The sequence below is a fragment of the Dasypus novemcinctus genome, chromosome 4 (genome assembly GCF_030445035.2).
Source record: "Dasypus novemcinctus isolate mDasNov1 chromosome 4, mDasNov1.1.hap2, whole genome shotgun sequence".
In the NCBI taxonomy this organism is placed as follows: Eukaryota; Metazoa; Chordata; class Mammalia; order Cingulata; family Dasypodidae; genus Dasypus; species Dasypus novemcinctus.
This window is the reverse complement of record NC_080676.1, coordinates 120127442-120133332: the sequence shown is the minus strand read 5'-3', so window position 1 is coordinate 120133332 and position 5891 is coordinate 120127442. Positions and strand designations below refer to the sequence as shown.

The 5891-nt window shown below is 39.9% G+C and overlaps 1 pseudogene; it reads left to right on the top strand.

Annotated features, from left to right (window-relative positions):
* Positions 1–224: 224 nt before the first annotated feature.
* On the top strand, positions 225–4699 carry LOC111767151 (E3 ubiquitin-protein ligase RNF149 pseudogene; annotated as a pseudogene).
* Positions 4700–5891: the final 1192 nt, after the last annotated feature.

Here is a 5891-nt window from a genome sequence, read left to right as displayed (position 1 = left end):
TAGTTTCAGGCTTCAGTTTCTGTCCTGACAAAAAATTAATAACAAATTGTTAGATACAGGAACAGCATTTTTAAAACTGTGATTTAAAAGGGCAGGATCAGCTAATTGAAGCTAGTATGGAAATGTTTTTAAACAATGTGTAAAATGGAAATGTTGGTAGAAACTATTTTTAAAACATGTTTAATAATGTTTTCACCCTGTGGCTTAGGACATTTCTAGGGATAATGACACAGACAAATAAGGATGTGGATAAAGTTGATCAGGAAAAATTGAGGAAAAGCTTTCTTCCCAATACACCACAAAAACAGAAATCAAGTATAATGACAACTATGGTAATTGTATTTTTATTATATAATTGATATTATGAATATATTGAAAATAATACTACATCATAATTTTATTCTGAGTCCCATTCCAAGTAACAGCAAATTAAACTTCTGAAAGATTTGGGTTTTGCTGTCAGAATGTTAAGCTTTGTCCTCCAGGAATTCACCTTGGTGAATGCTCTGGAAACACAACATAATATGATAAGGGTTATAATAACAATAAGAATAAATAGCCTTGTGCTGATTAATTTCATGTATCAAATTGCCTAGGTGATGGTGTCCAGTTGTTTGGTCAAACACTGACCTACTTGTTATTCTGAAGGTTATTTCATAGATGGGATTTGCATCTACTATCAGTTAATTAGTTCTATAATCAATTATTATATCTACAATAAACAAAGGATACTGTCCTTAGCAATATGAGTATTCTCCTCATCCAGTCAGTGGTCTAAGAGTAACCTGTGGCTTGATGCTTCGTCGGCTAGACCTGCTGAAATAACTGCCCCACCCTTTCTAAGAACCTGACTGGTGGCAATGCTGTCCCTGAACATTGAGGTGGAGGTCAATCCAGTTTGGAAATGTTTCTGCTGATACAAAATATTCAAAAGCCTTGGCAATCTTTTATATAATTAACAGGGGTGTGAGCCATCAGACAAAAGGATCTTCCACAGATCTTTCCGTGGTAATTGCATCTCCATTTCTGACTTCCTTTTTTGGAGTAATTGTTCAGCCATTGCCTTGTGCAGAGCCCCATCCCCTAGGCACCCATTTCCCAGGATCACAGGGTAGTCCTGTTAGGGAATATCTAGATAGGCTCTTTATTTGTTTGTTTGTTTAACAGTCAGTCCTCAATTTATCTCTTTCCTCTCACATTGTTCTATAAGCAGCAAGGAGAAACCTGGATGTGTCTTCCACACTTTGCTTGGAAGTCTCTTCAGCTAAACATCTAAGTTCATCACTTAAATTTTTGCTTTCCATCCAATATCAGAACGCACTTTTGCCGAGTCCTCTGCCACTTTATACCAAGGATCACCTTTCCTCCAGTTTCTAATAAAACATTCATTGTATACTTCTAAGGCCTCACTAGCATTACCTTTAATGTCATCTTTCTACCAACAGTTCCTTCAAGGCAATCTAGGATTTGACCAGCTAGCACCTCAAAATTCTTCAAGCCTCTACATATTACCCAATTTCAAGGCCACTTCCACATTTTTAGGTATTTGTTATAGCTCCACCTATTCCTGGTACCAAAAACTGTCTCAATGTGCCAAGGCTGCTATACCAAATATCAAGGAATGATTGGTTTAAACAGCAGGAATTTATTGTTTTAGAAGCTGAAAGTCCAAAAGCCAGGTGTCATGCTCTCTCTGAAGTCAGTAGCATTCTGGCGGTGACCTGCTGACAATCCACACCTTAAACTTTGCCTCCCTCACATGACCTTCTCTCTCCTTCTGTCTAATCCTCCTGGGCCCTAATTTCCTCTGCTTATAAGGACTCCAGTCATATTAGATGAAAGCCCATCCTTATTCAATTTGGCCTTTCTTAACTAGTAGGCTCTTCAAAGATCCTATTTAAAAATGAGTTCTCATTCACAGGACTGGAGGTTAGGACTTGTAAGGGACATGATTTAATCCAAAAAAAACACTCACAAGGAAAGAATATAGGGCTTAGGTTGAATATCATATAATATGTATTCATTTTTTATTAAGTACCAGATTACTACAAAGCTTAACAACTATAAGCAACGTGCACTTATTATCTCACATTTCTGTGGATCAGAAATCTGGGCACAGCTAAGTCAGGTGTGGTAGGAATCAGTTTTTTCAGAATTGTCGGAATGAGGACAACAGTTGCTTGCTCCCTGATGCCCCAAAGTATCAGGGAGTAGTATCTGCATCATGGGCTTCTCCAACTTGACATATTCTCTCATTAAAGACAACAAGGGAGAGAGTCTGCTGGTAGGATGGAAGTCACAGTCTTTTGTAACATAGTCATGAAGTGACATCTTATCACTGTTGCTGTATTCTATTGTTTAAAGGAAGAAAGTAGATCTAGGCTTGATTCAATGAGGAAACTACAAAATGGCTTGAATACCAGAGATGGGGATAGTGGACCACCTTAGAGTTGCCTACCACAAAAGATTTCAAACTAAAATTGTTTTTTCTTCTTCTCTGAAGATATGTAGCTGCCTACCAGTACGTTTCTACTGACTTCTTTAAACCTGTTAAACAGAAAACCTTAGTGTTCTATTACAATGAAATTCAGTGGCTCACAGTTTTGAGGCTAGGAGAAGTTCAAAAACATAGATATCAGCAAGGCTTGTTTTTTCCCTAAAGACTGTGTGGCATTCTGGTGCTGACTTACCCGCAATCTTTGGGATTTCTTGGCTTTGCTGTCACATAGTGATGTTCGTTCTGTACTTCCTTCTTTGGGTTCCCATTTGCCTGTCTTTCCCTGACTATGTTTGGATTTCTTGTCCTTACAAAGGGCAAGAATTGAGCCCTACCTTCATTCATTTGGCCCAGGTCTTAATTAAAATAACATGTTCAAGAGATCCTGTTTAAAATGCCACACATGCAAGGGACACCAGGCCCTGTGCACCTGCCTTGGTCAGGCTGTTGCCAAAGCCATGCCCTCCCAGAGGCTGCTCACCTTCAGGTTTATCTACGGGTCCACCTAAGCTGCTCACCAGGGCCAAGGAACACTTCAAGAGTCCAGCTCCAGCTCTGGGTGCACACAACTCCAAGTGAGTTCATACACATAGGAAAGTGGATTAAGATTAGAGCATGTCTAAATTGGGGTACATAATTCAGTCTACCACAGTTGACTATTAATTAATTGAGTGGGAAGCCTAAGGCCAATGCTGATTTCATTAGGAAAAAGATCATGTCATTAATAATAAAATAATGTGTGTTTTTTTCTGATAATATGTAACTAAGATAGTCTCATTTTCCTAAAGATTCTCTTCTAATTTATTTCTAGATCCACTAATGTCTCCAGTTGTAAAGAAATGGCTTACCTCAATAAAATAAAATTAGCGTTGGCAAATGTTATCATTGCAAATACTATAATGGCACAGATTGCAACACTAAGACCCTCCTCTTTATAGTTAAAATTCTTTAGAAAAACTGTAGAAATAATAAGCAGAAAAAAATAAATCTGGCTTACTAAATTTTGTTAGTTTTATTGATCACACGTTGTTTAATGACAATGTAATGAACAAGATAAATCTTATCTTAAGCCTGACTGAATGAAGAAGGCATTCAGTGGGAATTCATAGCTGGTGGGGGAGACCGGAGCTCCCGGTCCGGGCAGGTGGCTCGCTGGCGCTGCTGGCCTTGGCGTTGTGCGTACCCAGGGCCAAGGCTGGACCCTTGGAGTGTTACTTGGCCGGGGTGAGCAACGCGTAGGTGGACCCGTGGACGAACCTGACCGTGAGCAGCTGAGCAGCGTCTCGGAGGGCAGCGAGTTCGGCGACAGCTTGCCCGAGGAGGGCGCGGAGGGCCTGGGGTCCCCCGGGCGCGTGACACGGAGGGGTGCGCGCCCAACACCCACTTGCACGTGCCGTAGCCCCGCGCCTGTGGTGCCGCGTCAGCGCCCCGGGTTGGCTTGGAGGCCCACAGGGGCTGTACCTTCAAGGGCAAGGTGGTGGTGGCGGTGGCGGCGCTGAGGAACGCCTCAGTCGCGGTGGTCTACCCCCAGCTCTACAGCACACCCACGGCGCCCATGACCCACACGGGAACTGGATATATTGTGGTAATTATGGTTAGCTGTCTTAAAGGAAGAGAAATTTTGGACCTGGTGCAAAAAGGAATTCCAGAAAAAATGTCTACTGGGCTTCGCACCGCCATAGGCAGGAGTTCGTCGTTGCCATTGCCTTCATTACCGTGATGATCATCTCCTTAGGCTGGCTCATACTTCACACAGCGTTTCATATATACTGGCTCACAGTTTGGGAATCAGGGACTCGAAATTAATGCTGAAAATTGTGCATTGAAATTTTTTTTAAAAAGATATTACCAGGCTTTTGCCATGCAAACATATTTTCATAGAACATACATCGACCTATGACTTTAGGATCGCTGAACTCTTTCAGTGTGTAACTTTGATGTCGTCAAAGCCTTGGGATATCGGGGAGAGCCTGAGGATGTCCGTGAGATGCCCGTTAGAGAATCTACCCCTGGAAGTGTTTCCGCTGCAAATTTGAGTCATACTTTACAAAATGATGACAGAAGTGACACAATTTACCATGATCTTTCCACTGGTGATTCTGTGCTGCAGGTTAATGCCAGTTTTAAAGAGATGCAGGTGAACACCCAGCATTATTAGAAACGGGTGGGAGTGACCCTCAGCGTGGAGGACCAGTCTCCTAGTGCATGACTGACAGCATCATGGACAGAGCTTTGGCATGAACTAAAGAACATTTTATACCTTGGCACAGAGTTTATATATTTGAAAACAGTGTACTTTCTTTTACCTTCCAGATTCTGGTTTGATGTACAAAAGGACTAAGATATTTTATTCTTAAAGAAACTTTTTGATTGATCTTCATATATTTACCTACTAAAATATAATATTTACAATAATCAATATGTCATCTCAGACTATTACAGAGAATTCGACTAGGGAAGACACTCCAATATAAAGGAGGGGGAGTTTCTGAATATTAGGATAGCTCCTGTGGTACTGTAAAAACAAGATTAATTCTATCTCTTAAGGATATTTTGCTTTATTTTTTTCTTTTTTTTTTCTTGAGGATGTTTTTAAGACTAAGCACATTGAGTTTAAGACTGGTTGAAGCAAAATTGTGTAATTAATTTCAGTAATTCATCATATGAGTTTCCCTGAGAACTTTTTTAGAACTTTAAACTTGTAAATGAGATGAGAAATCTGCACCTTCTTGCACATCTGTACTGTATATAGAGATTTCAAAACTTGAGAACACTTTTTCACTGTTGTTTTCTATGGGGAGTTATGAGAAATTCATTAGATGACTTTAAGATTTGCATTTTTCCCTTTTATTATCTAATGTCTTGTGACATCTTGATGGGAAGGAGAATTTGTCCATTTTTTTCTGCAAATAAAAACCTAAGATTTCTAAAAACTAATTAAAAAACAATTTTATATAAAAGCACTGTCCCCATGTTCAAGCTTATCATCCACACCATTCTGTACATTACTGTCTCTTTAATTTTTCATGGCCATAATGACAACTAGAGTCATTAATAAAGGAGGGGGCTGGCTGAAAGTTGACCTTTGGAAATGTTACCATCTTTATCTATTTCCTGATTTATGACAATAGCAATTAGACAGCCAGTTAAAACTGTTCCAGACAGTTTATTCCTTTAAGATTTTAACTCCTCTTGAATCTTCTTTGACCAACTACCTACCTAAAGGTAGTTGGGAGTTCTACTTCACTAGGTTAATGGCACCAAAATCACCCCAGTGAATACTAGGAAAAGATAACCACTTCATAAAACCAAGGCCAGTAACATGTTAACACCACCCATGAAAAAAGAGCACACATCCATAGAAAGATGCGATTTGCTGGGTGATAACTTATCT